The sequence below is a fragment of the Rattus norvegicus genome, chromosome 1 (genome assembly GCF_036323735.1).
Source record: "Rattus norvegicus strain BN/NHsdMcwi chromosome 1, GRCr8, whole genome shotgun sequence".
NCBI classification, from domain to species: domain Eukaryota; kingdom Metazoa; phylum Chordata; class Mammalia; order Rodentia; family Muridae; genus Rattus; species Rattus norvegicus.
The window spans coordinates 102,027,236-102,054,294 of record NC_086019.1 but is presented as its reverse complement, the minus strand read 5'-3'; the positions used below and the strand labels follow the sequence as shown (position 1 = coordinate 102,054,294).

The window sequence follows — 27,059 nt, the reverse complement described above, 5'->3', positions numbered from 1 at the left end:
GCCGCAGCTTCAGCACCGTAGCTGAGCAGGCTTGAAAAGTTCCGTTTTTCTGTGAACGCTGCTGCTGGGTTCTGTGAGAGAAGCTCTTGCAAGCTCCTAATTCGCGACATGGTGAGTGCAGGGTCACTGCCCACACAGAGACGGAGCAGGCAGTTGTGGAGGGGGAGGTGCAACCCAGGGGATTGTCCCTGGGTCTGGGTGGTAAACTGTGGCCAAATCTGGCCACCTGTTACTTCCCTTTTTGTCCTAGTCATTCCCTGAACCCAGCGGTGGGTTCTGAATAACTTCACTGTGAGGGCAGCATCTGCTCAAAGCTTCTGGCACAAAGACTTGAGTGTAGAAACATGCTTAACAGGATGACAAATCAGGCCTGGTTTCTCTTTACTTCTCAAAGTTAACTCCCGTATCTTTTAACATTTAGGTCTAAGGCCCCTTTGGAGTTAATTTTGTAGAGGTTGTAAAAGGCATCACACGTTGGGTAGCACTCCAATATTAAACCGTGGTGTAGAAGAGTAGAATTGATGATGTTTGATGTTAAAGGATTTACCAATGCTTAGGAAATAGTGACACCAAGTAGGGTTTAGCTGAGGGAGAAATGACTCTGAAACACTCACAGATAATTAGTAAGCTTACCAGACGTGTTAGAGAATAGGATACATATATTAATTTACTAGGATTGTCCAGAAATTCTTATTCAGAACATAACAAAAGAGGCTAGCCTACTTTATAACCAGCCACTAAGGCCATCCTCATATCAAAGAACCAGCCTCTAACCCGCTGCTCAAGGGAGCATTATCGGGTCAAATCAAGATTAAAGCCTGTTTTACCATAAAGTGCTAGTTTTCTTCTTGAGAAAAAGCATAGTTTAGGCATATGAGCAAGAGAATACCGGGTGACAAGTCTTTGAAAAGGAAAAACACTATTGGGTCCAGGACTGGCTTGATCAAACAAGGCTTTCCATGAGGCCCTCATGTATGGAGAATGACATAGCTCTTTCTAAAACTCAGGAACATGCATGGCAGTGCCAAATAGGCCCTGATGCATTGAGAGTAAATTAGAGCTCCCTTTTCTTTCCTTTTTTTCCTTTATTATAATTCATTATTTTACTTATTTACATTTCAAGTGTTGTCCCCTTTACAGTTTCCTCTCCACAATCCCTTCACTCCACTCCCCTTCCCTTTGCTTCTAAGCACTGCTCCCCCACCCACCCACTCCCATTTCACCCCTCTATCACCCCCTTCAGTGGGGCGATAAGACCAAGACCATCCATAAGACCAAGCCCCTACCCTCCAGTTGATGCCAGATAAGGCCATCCTCTGCTACATTTGTGTAGCAGGAGCCATAGACCCTCGTGTGTACTGTTTGGTTGGGGGTTTATTCCCTGGGAGCACTGATGGGTCCAGTTAGTTGATATTGTTGTTCTTTCTATTGGACCGAGCTGGCAGACCCCAATGGAAGAGTTAGGATTAGGACTGAAGGAGCTGGAGGGGATTGCAACCGCATAGGAAGAGCCCCTTTTCTAAAGCAGGGAAGATGCATGGGAGAGGTGGTAATGATCCGAGGCCAAAGCTTCCGGGGAATGGTTAGTTACTTCAGATCCTGAGACTCCAACTCTTCTCACCATGTGGGCCTGTGGTTTTCAGACCCAAGATGTATGTAGGCTTTAAGTGATGCCCATGAAATACCCTGTGTCCCCCTGTATAGTATTATTTTATTAGAGCTCCCCCTTGTTTGTCTCATTGTATGGTAGTTTCTGCTGATTTCATAGACGTTTCCGATTTCTTTCCAGTTTTCCTTGGTAAGTAGTATACAAGATGCTATGCTTAAGAAGCTATGTCATGAGACATAGCTTGCACAAGACTTCCCTACCCCAGCTTTGATCTTTTCTACTTTCTACTTTTCGTATCTTTCTCATCCTCTGGGACCTTCCACTTCGAACCCTGTCACTGACTGATTGATGACACTGGTTTACTTAAGAGACAATTCTGTGTTGCAGGATATTTGTTCTCACTGGGAACCCTGAGATTGTGTTATTTACTGGACAAAACTATTTGTAATTGTACTCAACGTTAGCACAGTTGAATTTAATTTAAATTACAGGGCCAGCCAGATATTCTGATGAGAAGTTCACTTTTCCTCAGGAGAAAGGAAACATTTCCACATCATTAACAATTGTGTATATCTCCCACTTTTTTTAAGGGTTAAAGAAAAGTCATATTGAGTAACTGCCTTAAGTAAAATGAACCCTTTATAACATCAAAGAGACCACACCCAGGATAATTGTTCTGCTAATGGGAACCCAGGAAATGACCACACTTTAAATGCTGCAACTTTTCAACCTTGAATGTTTTCAATTTGTTCTGTTTAAAAACAATTCAGAAAGCTGCCTCTGCCTTCAGCTTCCAGTGCTCTGGTTTGTAAGCCAGCTCTCTGGCACACTGTACTCATCTTCCACAGCAGGTCTAGCACTATTTTTTGTTTGCCCAAGTGGAAGTTCTTTTGTCGTCTCAAGTTCTAAGGGTTATCTAGGCAAGGAGAAGACACTCCTTCCATTAGGTGGCCACTGTTACCAAATCCTGACTCAGCACAGGGGGGCAAGGACTGGGTCACTTAGCTAGGCTGAATCTGCCTCCTACCCAGCTGAGGATTTCCTTCTCTAGGAGATTGAATGCTTTCTCTATCTCTACTAGGAAAACATGAATTATGATACACGCACACATGCACAAGAGAGCCTTGGTAACCCTTGTAGACTGCCATTTAGATGAACTAGAACAGACCTGTATTTTCTGGAGTGCTTTTTCTGACTTGTGTTCCTTGGAGGAACCTTAAGACCCATCAAAGCATTAGCTAGTAGGCTCCCTTCACTGGTCACTGAATAATGCAGTTTGTAAGGGAGTCCAGCAAAGAATAATTGTTTGAATTTCTTTAGTCAGCTACAGTCATGCTGAATTGGATCAGGCAAACTCTGATGTTATGTTGTTAGTTGTGATCTGTGTGACAGTAAGACACACCATTTTAGTAACTTTCTGCAGATACAACCTAGGAGACATTGTTCTGCTGCGGTCACAGTCACACAAAGTGGTGCAAAATCAGTTACTTTGTAAATACCGATAATTTGCAGCATTGAGGGAAAAGATATTAAAAACCATCAAATCTCCCTGAGGACATGTAGGACCAGGGCTCTTCTTTTCCTAAGAGATAACAAGGTCTTAATTATTCAGTTTCACGACTGCTGTAGCACACATGTTAATCCAATAGCTTTCTCCTTGAATTTCGTAAACAGGATTTAATAAAGTCAACCATGGGTGAAGAGTCAGAGCAAGTAACCAGTTGACAGAAGTGCAAATAGGATTAAGGAGAACAAACCATAATAAGAGTAAGGAGTAAGGGAGATGGATAGAGATGCACAGGAATTAGAAGTATGTCACATTAGTTTTGTTGTTGTTGTTGTTGTTTTTGTTTTAGTTGTTTTTTGGGGTGTGGTATGAGAGAGGGGGGCATCTGCTAAGGAGAAAGGTCAGCTGGGTACTTTTCTCTGCCTCTCTGATTAGCAGTCTTTCAACGCAGATCTGGCTGCTGGGTCGTCCTTGGTAAAATAGAACAATTGAAATTAAAAAAAAATTATGGGAATATCTTTGCTGTATGAATCTCCCACCTGCGATGGGAGTGGCCAGACTTGCAGTCTATTGTCCATATTTAAATTGTTCAAAACATAATATAATTTGGAGTCTACATCTAAGAGAATTAAGGTTAACAACTTATAGGAAATACGAAATCTGTATTAAATAATTTATATTATTTCTCCCTGGGAAGGCATATTAATTCTAGATTAGCTGCATCTTCTGACTCCTCCCTATTCTCACATTGCTCAGGGTTATTTCTACCCTGGGAAAAGCTCTTGGGTGGGTTCACTAACCTTATAGGAGATCAGTGAGGTCATCATGGAAAGGGAGACAGAGGGGACAGGGAAGAGAAAGGGAGAAGTCTGTGCACACACAAGAATGGAGAGAATGTTGAGGGGGCAGAGAAAGAAGAGTTTATGGGAGGAGTTCATCATAGAGGATGGGATATGGCAGCCATGCCCTATAACAGGTAGAGAGTGAAGGATGCTGAGAGAACCTGGAGGCCGGGTCTATTTTGGTATGTTGAATAGGATCTCTGCCACTTGTCCAGGATCTGAAACCCAACAAATCATACTGCAGGAAAAAGTAAAAATGAGGTTAAGAAACAGATTAAGTCTTTTGTTTGAATTTTAATACTGACAATAAATTCTAGTTTATCAAAAATGTTACACTCTTAGACAAATGATACAGCTCTTTTCTATGAAGAAACTACAAAATTTAATGGTAACACTTTTGCTTTGGAGGACACATTTAAATATTAAATATTTTTATTGAATATTTTATGTATTTACATTTCAAACGTTATCAACTTTCCTGGTTCCTCAGTCCCCCTTCCCCCCTCCCCCTTCTTCTATGAGGATGTTCCTCCCCCCACCCACCCTCCCACTCCCATTTCAACACCCTATCATTCCCCTACACTGGCGAAATGAGCCTTCACAGGACCAAGGACTTCTCCTATTGATGCCAGAGAATGCCATTTTCTGCTACATATGCAGCTGGAGCCATGGGTTCCTCTATGTATACGCTTTGATTTGTGGTTTAGTCCCCAGGAGCTTTGGGGGTGGGTGGGGGGGTGTCTGGCTTACTGGTATTGTTGTTCTTCTATGGGGTTGCAAACCCCTTCAGTTCCTTCAGTCCTTTCTCTGACTCCACCATTGGGGTAACCATACTCAGTCTGATGGTTAGCTGCAAGCATACTCATCTGTATCGGAAAGGATCAGGCAGAACTTCTTGGGAGACATCCACATCAGGCTGGTGTCAGCAAGCACTTCTTGGCATCAGCAATAGTGACAGGGTTTGGTGGGTGTGTATGGTATGGATCCCCAGGTGGGACAGTCTCTGGATTGCCTTTCAGTGTTTGGTCTACTCTTTGTCCCTATATTTCCTTCTGTGATTATATTGTTCTCCCCTTTTAAGAAGAACTGAAGCATCTACAGTTTGGTCTTCCTTTTTGAGCTTCATATGGTCTGTGAATTGTATCTTGGGTGTTCTGAGCTTTTGGGCTAATACTCACTTATCAGTGAGTGTGTACCATGTGTGTTCTTTTGTGTCTGGGTTACCTCACTCAGGATAATATTTTCTAGTTCCATCCATTTGCCTAAGAATTTCATGAAGTCGTTTTTAATAGCTGAATAGCACTCTATTGTGTAAATGTACTGGATTTTCTGTATCCATTCCTCTATTGAAGGACATTTGAGTTCTTTCCAGCTTCTGACTATTATAAATAAGGCTGCTATGAACATAGTGGAGCATGTGTCTCTGCTGTATGTTGGAGCATCTTTTGGGCATATGCCCAAGAGTGGTATAGCTGGGTCCTCAGGTAATGCAATGTCCAATTTTCTGAGGAACCACCAGATTGATTTCCAGAGTGGTTGTATCAACTTGCAATCCCACCAACAATGGAGGAGTGTTCTTCTTTCTCCATATCCTCCCCAGCATCTGCTCTCACCTACAGCCTAGAAAAAGCAAGAATGTAATCTTCTTTCAACAAATCCAAAGTAGAATAGCCACAAAAACGTAATTCCACCTCTAACAACAAAAATAACAGGAAGCAGCTATCACTATTCCTTAATATTTCTTAACGTCAATGGACGCAATTTCTCAATAAAAAGACATAGACTGGATATGTAAACAGGACCCAGCATTTTGCTGCATACAGGAAATGCACCTCATTGACAAACACTACCTCAGAGTAAAAGGCTGGGAAGAACACGTTTAAACATTTGTATGTATCACTTTGTCTATATAAAATATGATGTAGTATATAGTTAATATAGCTCTCTTGTGTAACATTTTATATATATATATGTTTGTATTATTTGAATAGTTATTTAAACATTAGCTTTCCTTAAAGAATAGGAAGGATTAAATGCACAGGAACCTCTGTAATTCCACAATCCAAATTAGTGGAAAACAATGAAAAAAATGACTGGACTTCTTTCTTGCCTGATATATATTTCACATTGCTGAGAGCATACCTTCTGGTTTCACAGATCTGGACAGGGTTCGCAAATGACCTTGTTATGAATTCCTGTGTGATGCTCACTCTTTACACAAATAGAATGGGAATCATATCTAGCAAAATCTTGCTTTCTCTGCCTTGGCTCTGTTGCTTTTCGTTCTTCATTATTGTTTCCCTTCTTTTTATTTTAATCTATGCATATGGAATGAATTTTTTAATTAACATAGATTCTTTTCTCATACAAAATATACTGACCAGTGTTCCCCTCCCTTCACTCTCTGCAGCCATCACTCACCTCTCCTGTCTTCCTCTTCATCAGATCTATTCTTCCAACTCTGTTTCTTTTTCAGAATAAGGCAGGCTTCCAAGAGAGCACAAGCAAACAAGAATAAACAAGATACAAAAAGTCAAGGCAGTAGACCTCATATTGATACTGAACAAGGCAACCAAATAGGAGGAAAAGAGTCTCAGGAGCAACTGAGGCAGTCAGAGCTGTATCTATTCGCACTGTTTGAAGTCCCAGAAAAACACCAAGCTAACAGCTGTAACCCAGCAACAAATGACCTGATACAGACCCATACACAGCCCATGCTTGCCATTTAGGTCTGTGAGAGAGTGCTGGCCATCAAGATAGAATAAGGCATGGATTCTTTCTCATAGAGTGGATCTCAAGTTAAATCAACGATTGGCTTGACACTCAAATACTTTTGGTGCCACCATGCCCCTACATGTCTTACATGCAGGACAGATATTAGGTAGAGGGTTTTTAAGCTGGGTTGGTATACAGGTCTCTATATTTGTAGCCTTTAGGGTATCATGTCACCCCAGAGAGGTTAGAATATAGGGGTGAACAAGCCTACACCTGCTCAACCTCTATATTTAGTAAACTGTTTGGAAGTTGTCCTCAGCAATATGGCCCTGCAACCTCTGTCCTAGCAGCAGCGAGGGTTCTTTAGGGATCTTCCTGGGATCTCCTTGGCCACTAACTTAACCAACTTAGCCCTGTCCCACCAATGAAGCCCAACCTTGCTACAAAGGACGGCCGGATCAGACTCCAAAATCTTTATTACTAGGAGTCCTCACTAAGACTCCTAAACTGGATTGTTTTGGATAGGGTGGCCATTATTACTCTGTTAATCCTACTGACCCGTGAACATGAGAGAGTTTTACATCGTCTAATAATTCTTCAATTTATTTCTTGAAAGACTCATAGTTTTTGATCAGACAACTCTTACATTTGCTTTTTAAGAGTTACTTCAACATATTTTATATTATTTGAAGGTATTATGAAGTGTGTTGTTTACCTGATTTCTTTCTTATTCCATTTGTTAATTTATTTTATTTCTTATTTATTTACATTCCAGTTGTGGTTCCCTTCAGTCCCCCCTCCCACAGTTGCTCATCCTATTGTTCCTCCCCCTTACCTCTGAGAGACTGTTTCCCCCTCTACCTACCAGGCCTCCTTCTTCCCTGGGGCCTCCAGTTTCTCAAGGATGAAGCACATCTCCCACTGAGACATGAATAGCCTGGCCTTTGCCATATTTGTGGGAGGGGTCTCAGTTTAGCCCATCTATGCTCCTGGTTGGTGGCTCAGTTCCTGGGAGCTCCCTGGGGTCTGGGTTAGTTGAGACCTCTGGTCTTACTATGTGGTAGCTCTCCCCTTCAGCTTCTTTAATCCTTCCTCTATTTCAATCTTAGGGGCCCCTGACTTTAGTTCAATTGCTGGGTGTAAGGATCTGCTTCTGCCTCAGTAGGGCCTCTCAGAGAACAGCCATGCTATGCCCCCATCTATAAGCACATCATAGTAATAGTGTCAGGGCTTGGTGTTCCACTGCCATAAGATGGTTCTATAGGCTACAAAACTGGAAAAATCTAGATGACATGGATGATTTTCTAGACAGAAACCATGTACCAAAGTTAAACCAAGACCAAGTAAACTCTCTAAGGAATCCCATAACACTCCCCCCTCAAAAATAGAAATAGTCATCAAAAACCTCCCAGCCAAGGAAAAGCCCGGGTTCAGATGGTTTTAGTGCAGAATTCTACCAGACCTTCAAAGAAGAGCTAATACCAATACTTTTCAAACTATTCCATGAAATACAAAGAGAAGGAACACTATGTAATTCATTCTATGGAGTCACAGTTCCTCTTATACCTATACGACAAAAAGATCCAACAAAGAAAGAGAACTTCAGTTCAATTTCACTTTGAATAACAATGCGAAAATACTCAATAAAATTCTCTGAAACCAAATCCAAAGGCACATCAAAACTATCATTCATCGCAGGGATGCAGAGATGGTTCAATGGTGTTTCCTGCTTCAATGGTTTATATTCCAGAATGAAAGACACACACACAGCTTTTATATTTTAATATACCTTAATCATTGAAATAGTTGGGCATCTGCTAGCCTCAATGATGCTAGAATATACTTCCCACTGATAATTCTGAATTCCTACTTACTAATATCTACGTTCCAATTTGGCTATTCTCTTCTATACCCAGTTGAGCAGTCCTCTGGGCCATGTCCTCTTGGTCCCCTTTCATGGTAGCTCTCCTCTTTACTTTTTGTGGTCTCATGCACAGAAAACCTAAATCCCACTTTTTTCTTTTCTCGCCAATTATTAACTGCTGGCATCTTTATTTATCAATCATAATTAAATGGGGGCAGTTTTCCAGAAGGTCTATCTAGACCTTCTTGTGCAGACAGTTTGGGGGAAACAATTAGCATTCAAATACAGCTACACGGTTCTATCTTTGTATGCTAAAATCCCTCTAGATAGCGCATTTCCTGCAGAATGTAGGTCCAGTCTTTTACTTATCATCCCAGTCATTTATTCAAGGTTTCCTTTTGATTATCATATGAATCAGCATCCCGTGAATACAGCCCATTGATGCTTTTTGTCTTTTTTTTTTTGAAAATTTTTTTTACTTACATTTCAAACGTTATTCCCTTTCTTGGTTTTCCCTGTAGAATTCCCCATCCCTTTCTCCCTCCCCCTGCCTCTATGAGAGCTTTCCCACACCCACCCACACCCTCCCTTCTCTTGCCCTGGCATTCCCCTACACTGGGTCATTGAGCCTTCCCAGGGTGAAGGGCCTCTTCTCTCATTGATGCCCAATAAGGCCCTCCTCTGCTACATATGTGGCTGGAGTACATGGGTCCCTCTGTGTGTACTCAGGGTTGGTGGTTTAGTCTCTGGGAGCTTTGGAGGGTCTGGTTGGTTGATATTTTTGTTCTTATGGGGTTGAAAACCCCTTCAGCTCCTTCAGTCCTTTTTGTAACTCCTCCATTGTGGACCCCATTTTTAGTCCAATAGTTGGTTAAGAGCATCTGACTCTGTATTTCTCAGGAGACTTCAGGCATACATTTTTTTTTTCTAACATTGCAAGAGAATTTGGAGTTCTGCCTGCCTTTGCTAGTTGCGTGGGACCCTTCTATGAAATTACCTCACCTGGACCTAACCTCTCTCTATTCTAGGCTGACCTTGAATTCAGGGATCTGCCTGCCTTTGTATCTTTCTGACAGTTGGCTCTTAGTGTAACTGCTTTTGTTCCTTCAGGTTTGTGAAGCCCCTTGTAATTCATATTGCATCCTTATATGTTGCATAGTAGAGAAATTATATATATTTTGAATTCATGAATTTAGAGCTCTTTCTCATAACCTTAAGGGCTGTTGTGAAGATACCACCATTTACCTTTTTGCAAAGACATAGCCATACCCTCGACTTCTAGACTTCTGCTATTCCTAATTCTCATGGAGACATTGACCTTAACCAGGAGGACATTCCTTGGAGAAATGTGAAAATATACCCATTATTACACAAACAAGTCTTATGCACACAGCAACCATTGACACATTGGAGACTCACACTAGGGCCCTATCCCAGAGGCAGGAACCACTTCATTCTCTTCCTACCAGGGCCATACCTGGCTGGGCATCTCCTGGAAGATCACACTAGGGTCCTTTTCCAGGGACATGAATCATGTCACTCTGTCCCCAGGAGGGCCATGCTAGCCTTGGCTTTAGGCTACTTTGAGTTCTTCTTTTTATTTATTTATTTTTTTAAGATTTATTCATTTATTATATATAAGCACACTGTAGCTGACTTCAGACACACCAGAAGAGGGTATCGGGTCTCATTACAGATGGTTCTGAGCCACCATGTGGTTCCTGGGAATTGAACTCAGGACCTCTGGAAGAGCAGTCAGTGCTCTTAACCACTGAGCCATCTCTCCAGCCCCTTGAGTTCTTTTCAAATTATATCTTCATGATCTCTTCCAGTCGTCATACTGCTCTAGCTAGAACCTCAAATAGTATAGTGAATAGATGTGAACAGTGGAAAGCCTTGTCTTGTTCCTGATTTTAGTGGAATTATTTTGAGTTATCTTCTCATCACCACTTTCATTGTTTCCCATAAGTCTGAATATGTTGTATATTTATTTTTCTATGAATATTTAAAATCTTTTGTTTCTTTACTTCTGTCTTGAACTATTTTCATTCAGTAGATAATTGTTCAGTTTCCATAAGTTTTTAAGCTTTCTGTTGATGATGTGCAGCTGTAGTTCATGGAAGTCTGATAGGATGCAAGGGGGTATTTCAATTTTTTTGTATGTGTTCAGGCTTGCACTGTGTTCAAGTAGGTCAATCAGTTTTCGAGAAAATTCCAATTTTTTTTTTCTGTTTGGGTCAAATGTTGTGTAAATATCAGTTGGGTTCATTGTTTTTTAATATCAGTTCTTTGGAGCTTTCTCTGTTAAGTTTTGTATTGAAGCCTACCACTATCAGTGATTTAAGCTACAAAAGATTTTACAATGGTGAATGCTTACATTTCAAACATAGATGCTTTGAATTGTTACCTTATTAGACTTTCTTTTGATGAATGTGTTGTGTCCTTTCCTATATTAATTTTTTGATGTACATTACTTTTCGATAGATATTAAAATAGCTACACCAGCTTGAGTCTTAGGTCCATTTACTTGGAATAGCCTTTCCTAAGTCTTTACCTTGAGGTAATGTCTATCCTTGAAATTCAGTTGTGTTTCTTGTATGCAATAAAGAAAGGAATTCTGTCTCAGCATTCTTTCTTTTAGTGTGTCATTTTATTGATGACTTGAGGTTGTTGATATTGGTGATGGCAGTGTGTGCATACAGTTTTTCTGATAATGTAAGATTGTTTATTTTCTGTACTTTTATGTATGTAGTTAATTTCCTTTGGTTGGGTTTTTCATTCTACACCTTTTATAGGGCTCAATTTGTTATTATTAGTTTTGTTTTTGTTGTTTGTTTTGTTTCTGTTACAGATTTTCATATTCTTTTTTCTGTATGTTTACTGTTTTGATTATTATGTGGTAAGGGGACTTACTTTTATGGTCGAATCTATTTGATATTTTGTATGCTTCTTTTATCTTGATAGACATTTTCTTCCTTAGGTTAAGAATATTTTCTTTTATGATATTGTTGAAAATGTTTTTGGGACCTTTGAACTGGTATTCTTCTTCTGTAAGATGCCCCCTTCCCTACCCTTGGTCAATGGTACTTAATTTGAGATACCCCTGAGTAAGACACTGAGACTCAGATCAATGCAAAAGCAAGAGGTTTATTTTCCAGACCATTGGGATCAACCTTCAATTAGTATCTCAAGGTGAGTGACTAGACGGCGATCCTGAATTGCTATTACAAGCAGTTTTTATACCTTTTAGGGTTACAGGTTACATCAGTAAGCCTACAGTTTAAACTTATTGACTAAGCATATTGACCTTTAAATCTGTTGGCTAGCAAGCATGGGCAGATTATGACATGCATTTGAACTCTATCTGGACTTCACAGAGGGTCAGGTGACTATGAGTACACTCTGTGGTTTTTTTCAAGAATGTTCCTGCTCCTTCCTAGAACGGTGGATGGAGAATGGAACTTGGCCTAGCTTTGACTGGAAGTGGGTGGGTGTAAGGCTCGTGAAAGCCCCTAGGATCCTTCACTTCCTCTATTCCTATTATTCATGTTTTTTGGTCATCTCATAATGTCTCAGAGTTTCTGGATTTTTTTTTGCCAGTAAATTTACCATTTTCTTTGAATTATTTATCTTTTTTTAATTTTATCTTCAAGGCCTAAAATTCTTGTTTGCATCTCTATTCTGTTGGTTAACCTGCCTTTAGGATTCATTCAGTTTCTGCTTTATCACATTCTATTTCCATTTTTAGGTCTTCAACAGTTTTTTGTGTGTCATTCAGCTATTTGTTTTCCATGGCTTTATTTTAGTGATTTATTGTTTTCCTGCAATTGTTTGATTGTGTTTTCCTTGATTTCTTTATGGGATTTATTCATGTTCTCTGTAAGATCCTCTATCATTTTCATATAGTTAGTTTTAAGATCTCTGTCTTATGCTTTCAGCTATTTTTGAATACTTAGGACCTGCTTTGATAGGATAGCTTGGCTCTGTTGGTAGCATATTTCCCTATGCTGTTGTTTACACATCCGAGGTGATTATAGGTGTAGGTGCTAAGTTCTGGCTTTGGCTTGTTTGGATGAGTTTTATTCCTGAGTTTATGTTTGCTGTAGGAATTTTCAGAGACTGTGTTGGCTGAATGTTGCCTCTTTTACAGATCTACTTGGCTGCTGTGTTTGCTGGCATTGGAACCTGTGGAAGGGGAGTCCAGGGAGATAATATTAGCAAGCCACAGGAGGCATAGACAAGAAGTGAAGCTGATTCTGTTGTTCTCTAGTCCAGTGCTAGGAACAACTGTGAATTTTGGGTCTGGGGTAACAGATCTGGGACAGCCTAGCTGGTCTTCTGGTAGTGTGGTGTGCTTGAGCATAGGGTGTCTCTACTCAAGTGTGGGTGGGATACAGAAATGAGTCAGGAAAGACAGGGCAGGGAGAGGTGGTCTGTGGTATCTACAGGAGGCATGGAACGGAGTAGAGGAAGCTTCCTCTGTTGTCTGTTTCAGTGCTGTAAGCAACAGTGAGAATTGGGTCTAAGACAACAGATGGTGGGATAGTTCTCTGGACAGACTACCTAGTCTTCTGTCAGGTATGGCATTTGGTTAAGCAAGGGGTCTCTGACCAATAGTTATGAATTCAGATACCAAGATGAGGTAGTAAGAAAAGTGCAGATGGTTATATTCTGTGGTATCCACAGGAGGCATGGGTAGTGGGTGAGGAGGCTGATCACTAGGAGAAACCCCAAGTATTTGATCTCAGGTAACATGGAGTGGCCAAGATCTGTAGGCATCCTACTTGGTCATATTCCCAGTGTCTTAATACTGAGGCATCAATTTCCCAGGGCTCATTTATTTACTCTGTATATATTTAGAATTTTGTTGTTAATCTGTGAGGGATTTATTGGATAAAATGTACTATATGGGCTGGGCAGGTCATTCAGCAAATATTCTTCTTAGGGTTGACCTGAGTTCATTAAACAACACCCAGTCAAAGTTGGGAAGCTTATAAACACCTGCTACTCCTGCTTGAGGAGATCTGACCCTTTCTTTCCTGGTATGTCCCCTATACACACAATGGAAGACATTCTCATACACACAAATATAAGAATCGAAACTAGGATAGACTTGCTTTCACAGGTGCACATGTATGACTTACAAAATGGTGAAAAACAAACTATTTAGATATATAACACAAATACATCGTTTCTCTTAACATCTGCTTGTTGAATTTAATTTTTAAACATTTGCGTTTCCTCACACAGGGGCAGAAATCAATTATAATTAATTATCAATCATAGGGAGCAAAATGGTTTCCTAATGATCATTTTATTTATCATAAGAGGACATACTTATAGTAGTCAAATTATTTTTCTGATATTGAATCATTTTATGTTGGAGTTGAATTTCTCCAACTGGAATAGCCGTCCACTCCCAGTCCATTTTCTGTTATGGGTAAAGGAAATATCAGAGTGCACAGTGTGAGTTCTGGCCAGTGATTTCTTTGATTTATGATTTTGTCTATACTCTTGCACTTCTTTAAGGACTATGTTATATTTATAGGTGTGTCTTTGTGTCTCCTTTTTTTCAGTGATGCCATCTATTTGTGTGATTTCATTAATTATAGTATAATGATATATTGTTGTTTTTCTGAGAAATTAGTTTCACATTTTTTTCTTCTAAAAACGTACTATATTATGTTATGAGTTCTTTCAGTTGTTGTTAGTTTGGGGACTTTCTGGGACAAACAATTTAAGTTTCTCTTCTTGAAACTAAAGTCTTCACCTCTCATCATTTATTGGTAAATCTGTATTTTCCAGTTGCTACAATCTTCAATGTTTGGGTTTTTGCTACTTACATGATTGACATAATTAACACATTTGGGATTTTTAAAACTTTCTCATATTTTATTGTGTTATTATTAGCTTTAAGTCTCCACATTTCAGAACCTTAGTCATCTGAGGGAGCCTCAACTGAGGTTGCACTCCCACCAGAATGGTTGTTGATTATGTCTCTGAGAGATTGTGTTAATTGATTATTGATGTGGGAAGGCTCTTCCCCTGAGAGTGGCAATATCCCTAAGCAAGTAGGCCTGGCCTGGATAAGGAAGATAACTGATTATAACGTATCAGCCAAGCAAGGGAACAAACAGATAAATAATGTTCTTTTATGGTTTTTACCTTCCTTTTCTAGCTTGAATGGTTAACCTAAGCTCTAAAACTGATGGACTATGATCTGACTGCACCATCCAGAAAAACCATTTATTACTTCAGATGGTTTTGGTTAGAGGATTTAGTCACAGTAGCAAATAACAAAGACAGACATTACCTCCGAATAAAAGGCTGGAACAAAAGTCTTCCAAGCAAACAGTCCCAAGAAAAAAGTGAGAGTTGCCATCTAATATTCAACAAAATAGACTTTCAACCAAAAGTTATCAAGTGAGATGTGAAAGGACACTATATTCATCAAAAGAAAAATTTACCAAGAGAAAGTCTAAATTTTGAACATCTATGGCACAGATGCAAGGGCACCCACATTCATAAAGAAAACATTTCTACAGCTTAAAACATACATTGAGCCTCACACATTAATAGGGGGAGACTTCAACAGCACATTTTTACCAATGTTTAAGGTCATTGAAACAGAAACTAAACAGACATACAGTGAAACTAATAGAGTTATGAACCAAATGGATTAAACAGATATAGAAAACATTTCACCCTAAAACAAAAGAATAGACCTTCTTCTTCTTAGCACTCATGCTACCTTTTGCAAAACTGAACATATAATTGATGAAAAATCAAGCTTTACCAGATACAAGTAGAGTGAAATAATCCCATGCATCCTATCAGATCACCATGGACTATGACTAGACTTCAATAACAACAAAAACAACAGAAAATTCACATACCCATGAAAACTTAACAACTTCTACTCAGTGATAACTTGGTCAGGGAAGAAATAAAAAAGACATTAAATGTTTCCTGGAACTCAATGAAAATAATGACACAGCCTACCCAAACTTAAGGGATACAATGAATGTTCTGTTAAGAGGAAAATTCATTGCTCTGAGTGCCTCTATAAAGAATTTGGGGAGATTATACACTAGCAACTTAACAGCATACCTGAAAGCTCTTGAACAAAAAGAAGCAAATACCCAAAAGGAATAGACAGCAGGAAATAGTCAAATTCAACCTAAGTCAACCAAAGAGAACAATACAAAGATTCAACAAACTGAAAGCTGGTTGCTTGAAAAAATCAACAAGATAGATAATCCCCTAGGTGAACTAACTAAAAGGCACAGAGACAGTTTCCAAATTAACAAATTCAGAAATGAAAAGGGAGACTGCAGTATTAAAAAAAAAATCAGATCCTATTACAAAAGCCTATACTCAACAAAACTTGAAAATTCAGACGAAGTGGATAATTTTCTACACAAATACAACATACCAAACTTAAATCAAGAGCAGGTACTCTATCTAAACAGGCCTATATGCCCTAAAGAAATAGAAGAATTCATTAAAAACCTCCCAACTAAAAACAGCCCAGGGCCTGATGGTTTTAGTGCACAATTCTATCATACCTTTAAAGAAGAGCTAATACCAACACTCCTCAAAAGATTCCATAAAAATAGAAACAGAAGGGACATAACCTATTCATTCTATGAAGCCACAATTACTCTGATACGTAAACAACACAAAGACCCAACAAAGAAAGAGAATGTCAGACCAATTTAGCTTATGAGTATGGATGCAAAAATATTCAGTACAATTCTTACAAACCAAATCCAAGAACACATCGAAATGATCATTCATCATAATGAAGTTGGCTTCATCCCAGGGATGCAAGGTTAGGTCAATGTATGAAAATCCATTAACCCAATCCACTATATAAACAAATATCATCTCATTAGATGCTTAAAAAGCATTGCACGTACTACAACACCCCTTCGTGATAAAAGTAATGGAGAAATGAAGAATTCAAGGACCATAATAAGAGCAGCATACAACAAACTGACAGACAGTATCAAATTAAATGGAGAGATACTTAAAGCAATCCCACTAAAATCAGGGACAAGACAAGGCTGCTTATTCTCCCCATATCTATTCAGTAAAGCAAAGGAAATTCTAGTTAGAGAAATAAGAGTACAAAAGAAGATAAAGGGGTTACAAATTGGCAAAGAAGTAGTCAAGGTATCCCTATTTGCAGATGATATGATAGTATACATAAGGGATTCTACCTAAGAACTTCTATAGTTGATAACCAACTCCAGCAAATGGTGGGATATAAAATTAACTGAAACAAATCCATAGCCTTCCTTTATACGTAAGATAAACAGGCTAAGAAAGAAAATAGGAAAATAATACCCATTACAATGGTCACAAATAATATAAAATATCTTGGGGTAACTCTAAATAAACAAGTGAAAGATCTGTATCATAAGAACTGCAACTCTCTCAAGAAAGAAATGGGAGAAGACCTCAGAAAATGGAGAGAACTTCCATGCTCATAGATGGGTAGGATAAGCATAGCAAAAATGGACATCCTCCCAAAACCAATCTACAGATTCAATGCAATTCTCACCAAAATTCCAACACAGTTCTTCAAAGACATGTAAAGACCAATTCTCAACTCATATGTCAAACCAAAAGACTCAGAATGGTAAAAACCATTCTTTTTTTCTCAGTTTCAGTGGGCATCTTTATTGTTTAATAGATATCAACTTCTCCAAACCTACAGCTGGAATCTCACCGTATTTCCATGCTGTCATGAACAGTGACAAAGCTAACCAGAGGCTACATACGTTGAAGAGAATTAAGCTTTTACAGCTCACTTCCTTTCATAGGCAGAATATAAATAGATGCCCTCTACAATGCACAATGGTTTTACTCACTAAGGAATTTAAATGGGATCTTGAACGTAGAAAAATCCCGATGCAGTAAAGACGAGCTGACATACTGTGCAGCTGCTTAGGGTTCCTGGTGCTGCATCTTGACCACTAGCTGCATTAACACCAAATGGAGATGCAGAAAACACTAGGTTGACTTAGGGGCTATGCAAAGGAACCAAAGGCAGGAAAATACTAAACATTGCTGAGAGCATCCACCCCAGGAAGGACTTTACCTTCCAGCAGCTCTAGACTGGCACTGCCCCCAGTGCTCATATGGCTGACTTTATCCTCTGTGTTCCATTTGGCACAACAAGTGGCAGTGTCTCCACCACCTATGATAGTGAGGCAGCCCCTAGAAGTGGCTTTCACCACCTTGTCCATGAGGGACTTGGTTCCCCTGGCAAAGGCTTCCCATTCAAATACCCCAACAGGACAATTCCAAACAATCTGCTTAGCTCGAGCCACAGCCTCAGCATATTTCTTACTGCTCTCAGTACCACAGTCCAAGCCCATCCAGCCAGCAGGTATACCAGAGGCCACAGTAGCTTGGCCAGTCTTGGCATTCTCATCAAATTTGTCAGCAGTGACAGTCAACAGACAAGGTAATCTTCACACCATTTTTCTAGCTTTGGACATGCTGTTTTTTTTGACAATCTTGGCTCCTTCTTCATCATACGGAGATGTGCCAATCTCCATGTTGTTGAGCACCTTAAGGAAGGTAAAGCCATTCCTCCACCAATGATCATCTCATTGACTTTGTCTAGCATATTATTGATCAGCTGGATCTTGTCTGCAACTTTAGCTCCTCCCAAGATAGCCAGGAAGGGTCGCTCTGGACTCTCCAAAGCCTTGGCAAAGTAGTTCAGCTCCTTCTTCATCAAAAATCCACCAGCCTTCTGTGGCAGATTCACATCCACCATGTGTGCAGCCCCAAACGTGTCTTGACATAGACATCTCCGAGTTTGGACAAGGAGGCTCGGAAAGCATCAATTTTAGCTGTCCCAGCTTTAACCTTGTTCCCAGAAACATCTTTTCCCTTCCCTTCTTCCTCTACATGAAAGTGGAGGTTCTCCAGGAGGATGACAGTCCCAGCCGCTGGGTTGGCACAGGCATTCTCTACTTCTGAGCCCACACAATCCTTCAAGAACAGAACATCCTTGCCCAGCAGAGATTTGAGTTCTGCAGGAACTGGCTCTAAGGAGTACTTGTTGGGCATGGGCATACCATCAGGACGTCCCAGGTGGCTCATAAGCACAACCGACTTGGCTCCATTATCCAAGCAGAATTTGATGCTTGGGACAGCGTCCTTGATCCTTAGGTTATTTGTTATCTGGTTGTTCTTCATAGGAACATTGAAGTCCACCCTCATCCCTACCTGCTTCCCCTTCACGTTCAGCTTGTCCAAAGTCAGCATGTTAGAAAGCAACATTTTGGCAACACTGTGAGGTCGAGAGGCCTGGAGGAGAGGAAGAGGAACAAAAACCATTAACAATAAAAGAACTTCTGATGGAATCACCATTTCTGACCTCATGTTATACTACAGAGCAATAGTGATAAAAACTGCACACACAGTATTGGTACAGAGAAAGACAGGTTGATTTGTGAAATAGAAGTGAAGAACCAGAAATAAAACCACACACTTATAGACTCTTGATCTTTGATAAAAAAGCCAAAAATAGATAATGGAAAAAGGGAAAGCATCTTCAATAAATGGTGCTGGTCCAACAGGCAGTAGGTATGTCAAAAAATGAAAATAGATCCATATTTGTCACCTTGCACAAAGCTCAAGTACAAATGGATCAAGGACCTCAACATAAAACCAGATATGCAAAATCTAAAATAAGATAAAGTGGGAAAGAGCCTCATACTCATTGGCAGGGAGCATGAACATGCGGGGGTTTCGTGTGGGGTATTCATAAGCATAACTCCAATGGCTCAGACTCTAAGATCAAGAATTGATAAATGAGACTGAAAACTTCTGTAAGGCAAAGGACGTACTCAATAGGACAAATCAGAAACCTGCATATTGGGGGAAAAAAACTTCATTAATTCTACATCTTACAGAGGGCTGATATCCAAAATCTATTAAAAAATTTCAAGAATCTAACCTCCAAAACACCAAACAACCCAATCAAACTATGGGATATAGAGCTAAACAGAGAATTTACAAAGAGGAGTTTCAAATGGCCGAGAAGCATTTAAAGAAATGTTCAAAGTTCTTAGTCATCAGGAAAATGCAAATCAAAATGACCCTGAGGTTCCACCTCACACCAATCAGAATAGCTGAGATCAAAAAAAGCAGTAGACAGCATCTGTTGGTGAGGATGTAGAGAAAGAGGAACACTCTTCCATTGTTGGTGGCTTTGCAAACTGGTACAATCAGTCTGGGAATCAAACTGTAGGTTCCTCAGACAATTGAAAATAGATCTACCTGAAGACCCAGCTGTACCACTCTTGACATATTCCCAAAAGATGCCCAATCTTGTCACAGAGCCACATGTTGCACTATGTTCATAATGGCCTTGTTTGTGATAGTCAGAGGCTAGAAACAAGCCAGATGTTTCACAATGAAAGACTAGATACAGAAAATGTGGTTCAGTTACACAATAAAATACTATTCAACTATTAAAAAATGAGGGCATCATGAGCTTTGCAGGCAAATGGATGAAACTATAAAATACATAGGAACTCAGACCCAACAGCACATTCATGTTATATACTCACTGATAAGTAGATAGTAGCCAAAAAAAAAAAAATTACACAATACCCAGGATATAAGCCACAGAACTCCAGAAGATTAATAAGTCAAAGGCCCCAAGGAAGGATGCCTCAGTCCCCCTTGGGAGGGAAAAAAAGCAATCATTGAGGAACAGAGGAAGGGAGCTACCTGGATGCTGGGTACAGGGGGAATGATCAGGTATTGAGGGGGTAGGAAAGAGTAGGAGTGAAGCCCTGAGGGTCAGCAGGATGAAGGAAAATATGCAACCTTGGGAGGTGGAAGGTGGGGGTCTCTCTAGAATGGACCAGAGATCTTGGAGGTGAGAATCTCGGGAGTCAAATGAAGGGACCCTAAATGAAATTCCCAACAGTAGGGAGAGGGCACTTTTAGAGTCCACTGACAATAGAAAGACAGTAGAAAGACAAGTGGAGGGATGGGGTTGCTATCCCACAGTCAAAAGCTCTGGTCTAGAATTGTTCCTGTCTGAAAGTACTGCAGAGATAAAAATGGAGAAGAGACAGAGGGAAAGGAGGTCCAGTGACTGGCCCAAATTAGGACCCATCTCAAGGGGAGGCTCCTAGGCCTGACACTATTATTAATGCTATAGTGTGTTTACAGAGAAGAGCATAGCATGGCTGTCTTTCAAGAGGCCAAACAAGCAACTGACTGAGACAGAAGCAGATGCATGCACCCAATCAGTGGACTGAAGTCAGGGAACCCTGTGGTTGAATTAGGGAAAGGCCAAAAGGAGGGCGACCCCATAGGAAGACCAGCAGTATCAACAAGCCTGAATCCCCAAGATCTCAAAGGAACTGAACCACCAACCAGGAAGGATACAGTAGTTGATAAAAGACCCTGACACATATACAGCAGAGGACTGCCTGGTCTGGCCTCAGTGAGAGAAGATGCACCTAATCCTGGAGAGATTGTGATCCAAGGAATAGGAACACCTAGTGTGGTGGGATGGGAGGGTATGGGGGTAATGTAGGGGGTAAGAGTGGGAACATCCTCTCTGAGACAGGGTTGAGGAATGGGAAAAAAAACTGAGGGTAGACTAGGAAGGGGATAGCGACTGGACTGTTAAGAAATGATTAAAGATAAATATGATGATGATGATGATGATGATGATGATGATGATGATGATGATGATGATGATGATATTTCTTAGAAGACACCCTGACACTGTTCCATGGTTATGACTTGTGACTTTTTCTGGACTGCAGTGAAGAAAGCAGTAAGTGGGGCAGTAATAAATGCAAGTTTGTTCTGTAGAAACAAAGCACTAGGTATTTTCAGATGGCAGGCAAATGCTGAAACAGAGGCAGGAATTTTCATGATGATTATCACCATTAAGGCCCTTACTCCATACTGGAAGTCTTTGAAGGTACCCTAAGAGTAACATTCCCTCTTGCTAAACCTATTCTGGAAAGAATAAGCAAAATGATTCCTAGTCACCAGAAGGAACTTCATATTATAAGACCTGCTGCAACTATGGTCCAAGCATGGTATAGCCCATCTCAAGTTAGAAGTCAAATGTGGCGGTATCGCCCATGTTTCTGCAAGCAAGAAAGATATAGGATTAATCGTTGTGGATTTTTTTCTTATGTGTTTTCAGTTCAACACTGTTCCAGTCATCTATTTTGCAGAATCATGCCTCAGTGAGTAAACTGAGAGTTCATTGCAGGAAGCTGTGAGGGTGAAGCGTGAGTCGAATTTTGAGACCACAGATGTTGAGATTCCTAAGCTATGAGAAAGCTAACATGGAGAGAATAATATAGGGAGGGAAAGTTATTGAAATGAAAGATGTATGAGAAGTCACAGGGACAGAGTGAGCCAAGCCCATTTATCTGAGACAAAGACATAGGATTTGGTGTTTGCCTTGTTTATTTTCTTGCCCTGGTCCAATCTCCCCTTGCTATTTCCACATTACTCTGGATTTTACTGAGAAGGGCTCTTTGGAGCCATTTTATGTTGGAAAGATGTATCTTGTTTTCTGATTTTACAAGATGTGGCAATCCAGAGATTGTTTTGATTGTCAACAAAGATGTTGGACAGTGTGTAGGTATTGCAGACTATTGGTATCATTGATACTAGACTAAATGCATTTTCTTTATGGGATGAGTATAATCCTATAGTGACCAAAGTCAGAATGTAGTTGATTGAATCACAAAGTCGCTAAATAGCATGATGTCTTTGAAAACTTGTCTCTCCTTTGGGGGTTTCTTTTGGGTACCTTATGGAAGCTTTTGTAGAAGGAACCTTTCTCAATTTCTATTGGGTTTGTAATTTGATTGTCCATATACTCAACCCATTTCCTGTTCTTTGTGTCTGCTGTGTTGCTGTTGAACCTGATCAGTCAGGTTCTGCCTCTTGCAGCCTGGCCTTCACCATTATAGACTCTGTCCCTAACGTACAGTAGAGGCTATTGCTGTTCAGTGCTAAGCTATTTTGCTAGACTGGTGTTTTCATGCTTTTACTTTTGTTGTTTTTATTTTTGAAGATAAAGTCTCTCTGTGCAGCCCTGGCTGTCCTTAAAGTAGCTATAGAGACGCTTGGCAGTTTTTGTTTTTCTATTATTGGTTGATGAACCTAGAGTGTATGTTTTTGTATGCATCAAGAATGTTCTACTGATCTTCATCCACATCTTGAATGTTGAAATTTGGCTGAGTATGTTCTCTTTCTCAGGATAACATGTATTTGTGACATTAATATTACCTAAGTCTATTGAATCATTAGATTGTAATTTTGTAATAGTCTTTATACCTTTTTTTTTTTATTGAGTATGAGTATTTTGCCTGTGTGCACAAATATGCTGTCATGTGTGCCAGGTCCTCAGAGTAGTCAGAAACTAGCCTCAGAAAACCTGAACTGTGAATAATGGATAGTTGGGAGTCCAAATGTAAGTACTGGCAATTGAGCCTAATTATTAGTGTGACCAGCAAGAGCTCTTCACTGGGGAGCAATCTATTCTGCCCTATGTTTCTTATTTATGATAAGCATTTACATTGCTTATATTATCGTCTGTCCATTTCCTTGTAGTAAGCTTTTATTTATGTTACAGTTCAAACTGGGGCACCTTGGGTTTCTGGAAGATGAATACAGAACTGGAGTGAAGGTACAAATTCTTGGAGGAACTTCAGTAAAAAAAAAAAAAAACTTCTGAGTTCTTTTTATCTCTTTAATTTGATTGACTTTGTACGGGCAACCTCTTTCTGTCCTAGAACTTGTTGTATAGACCAGCTTAGCATCTAACTCAATGAAATATCCTTACCTCTGCTTTCTGTGTGCTGGGATTAAAGCTAATACATCTAGCTTGACCATCATTTTTTTGTACTTAGTAATTATTCATACAATTTCTCTGATGTATGGTCAGTAGTTTCCATCTGTCTGCTTGTCTCTATGTTTTTTTAATTGACATTTCTCTTGCAAGGCAATATCCTATTCAAAGAGCTCAGAAATGACAGAGGTAAACCTTATCACTTAGTTTTCTTTTAAAATGGCTTAGTGATTACTTTAGAACTTCTGCATCAGGAAATCAGTCAGGGAAGCATGAGAGTTGTATGAATATATTGCCAATGAAATGTACAGTTACAGTGTTGTCGATATCATGCTCTTTATTTTACACATGCATGGGATATTTTAGAATGGAATGACCTATGATGATGTGCATGTAAATTTCACTGGAGAAGAATGGGCTTTGCTGGATCTTTCTCAGAAAAGGCTGTACAAGGATGTGATGCTGGAAACCTACAGGAATCTCACTGCTATAGGTAAGAGTGAATTTTCTTTGGCATTTTAAAATAAGGGGACAACTCTTTTGTAATTTCAATTGATAGTGAGCAGGAATAAGGTGAATAAACCGAGCATGGTTCTAAGGTTCACTGAAGATAGCAACTTCAATTTTGCCTAATTTCCAATAATATATCATACATTTTCTGGTACTTTATTTTAGGTTACAGTTGGGAAGATGGTAATACTGAAGAACATTTTCAACGTTCTAGAAGACATGGAAGGTAATTTTCAGGTGGAGGCTGAGAGGAATATGCTTCTTAAGAAAAAAAATTTTTAAATTTATTTATTTAAGTATGTGAGTACACTGTTGCTGTCTTCAGACACACCAGAAGAGTGCATCAGATTTCTTTACAGATGGTTGTGAGCCACCATGTGATTGGTGGGAATTGAACTCAGGATCTCTGGAAGACCAGTAAGTGTTCTTAACCACTGAGCCATCTCTCCAGCCCAAGAAAAGCAAGAGTGTAAAAAAACAAACTGATTTTGAGTGAATCAATGATTATTAAATTTTCAAAAAACTATGTACCACAATGACAAGTATTTGATTTGTCTTTGCAAGTCATTCCTCTAAGAAAGAAGACAGGGAAACAGTGCCTTAACAGATATCACCATTTGAATCAGCCCCTTAGTGTTATGTTGTAGAACTGCCAATCTATTTAATCTCATACAATTTAGGTGTTGTGAAAGATATACACATTGAATAGGTGCTAAGTATATGTCCAATGCCTCCAATAAGCAAGTATTTCATAATAAAGCTGATGTTATTTATGTACTTTTAGTATTGTTAAGTTGAGTGGACAGTTTATGAGAGTCAAGAAGGTTGCTATGAAGAAACCTTAATCTCCGTACCACACGTCTGGGAAGAACAAACTGTCAAATTATGTGAATGCAATATGGAAACCTTTCATTTGTTATTCTAATTTCAATAGGCATATGTCACAATGGATCCAAACCATGTAAGCATAGGGATATTAAAAGAAGCAGTGTACCTCTTTTTCAGTAGATTTAGAATATATAGAGATATATAGTAGTCCACACTTTAAATAGACTTTCTGAATGTGGTAAAACTTTACAATTAATTTGTTTTCAACTTCATTGGAAGTACAACCATAAACTCACACTGCAGAAAATACCTATGTGTGCTAGGAGTATGGAAATTCTTCTGTTTCTCCTGGTTCACTTTGCATATGCAGAATAACTCACACTATAGGAAAATTTATGAATGCAAATGATGTGGTAAAGCTTTGAATTCTTTCAGTCCTCTTCAAATATGAAAAAAAAATCTCATATAGAAAAAGGATGTTATAAATGTGCGCCATGTAATGAATTCTCTTACCATCGCAGGTATCGTCAAAGACAAAACCAACCCATAATGAGAGCGAACACCATGAATGTGAACTAAATGTTAAATCCTTAAGATCTGATTCTTCTTTAGCATTAGAACAAATTATAAAACTCGTTCATAGCAGTAAAATGATTCATCAATGCAATGAATGTGGTAAAGCTTTCACATATTTCTATTATCTTTGCAGGCATGAAAGAAGTCATACTGGAGAAAAACCTTCTGTATATACTCAATGTGGTAACGTGTTTGCATATCACAGTCATTCTCAAAAACATGACAGAATTCATACTGGAGAGAAACCCTGTGAAGGTATTCAACATGATAAAGCCTTTGCACATCACAGTCATTTTCAAAGGCGTGAAAGAACACATACTGGAGAGAAACTTTATGAATGCAATCAGTGTGGTAAAGCCTTTGCACATTGTAGTTACCTACGAAAGCATAAAAGAATTCATAGTGGAGAGAAACCCCATGAATGTAATCAATGTGGTAAAGCCTTTGCATGTCATAGTAATCTCCGAATACATAAAAGAACACATACTGGGGAGAAACCCTATGAATGTAACCAGTGTGGTCAAGCCTTTGCATTTCAAGGTAATCTCCGTTTACATGAAAGAACACATACTGGAGAGAAACCCTATGACTGTAATCAATGTGGTCAAGCCTTTGCATCACACAGTCATCTCCAAATACATAAAAGAACGCATACTGGAGAGAAGCCCTACAAATGTAATCAGTGTGATAAAGCCTTTTCACAAGGCAGTTCCCTACAAATACATAAAAGAACACATACTAGAGAGAAGCCCTATGAGTGTAATCAATGTGGAAAAGCCTATATATGTCACAGTAGCCTCCGAATACATAAAAGAACACATACTGGAGAAAAGCCCTATGAATGTAATCAATGTGGTAAAGCCTTTGCAAGTCACAGTACTCTCCGAATACATAAAAGAACACATACTGCAGAGAAACCCTATGGATGTAATCAATGTGGTAAAGCCTTTACAAGGCACAATAGTCTCCAAATACATAAAAGAACACATACTGGAGAGAAACCGTACAAATGTGATCAATGTGATAAAGCCTTTTCACAACAAGGTCATCTCAGAATACATAAAAGAACACATACTGGAGAGAAACCTTATGAATGTAATCAGTGTCATAAAGCTTTTGCACGTCATAGTCAACTTCAAATTCATGAAAGAATTCATACGGGAGAGAAACCTTACAGGTGTAATCAATGTGATAAAGCTTTTGCACAGTATGGTAGTCTTCAAATACATAAAAGCACACATACTGCTGAGAAACCCTACAAATGTAATGAATGTGGTAAAGCTTTTTCACAACACAGTTATCTCCGGATACATAAAAGAATACATACTAGAGAGAAACCCTATGAATAAGCAATGTGGTAAAGCCTTTATATGTAGTCTTCGAAATCAAGACCAAATTCATACCGCAGAGTAACCCTATAAATTTAGTCAGTGTGGTAATATTTTGCACTTAATGGCATCATAATGCTAGAGTAAAATGTTTGGTGTTATTTATCTGTTAAAGCCTTTGCACATGACAGTAGTTTTGAGTGCTGAAAAAACTTATACTGAAGATACTCTATGACTATAAAGGATTTGGTAAGATATTTAGCCCATACATTTACATTAAGTTACAGAAGATTATTAATGCAGGGGGAATAAATCTGACAAGTGTCAACAGCATATTGAAGCATTATTATGTTCCTCTTTATTATGCCCTGATGACCTGGAAGAAATAAGAGATTGATTACATCAGAA

The 27,059-nt window shown here is 39.3% G+C and overlaps 2 pseudogenes; one reads left to right on the top strand and one right to left on the bottom strand.

Annotated features, from left to right (window-relative positions):
* On the top strand, positions 1-27,059 carry Znf431l-ps8 (zinc finger protein 431 like, pseudogene 8; annotated as a pseudogene).
* Positions 8,991-20,304, bottom strand: LOC134483101 (phosphoglycerate kinase 1-like; annotated as a pseudogene).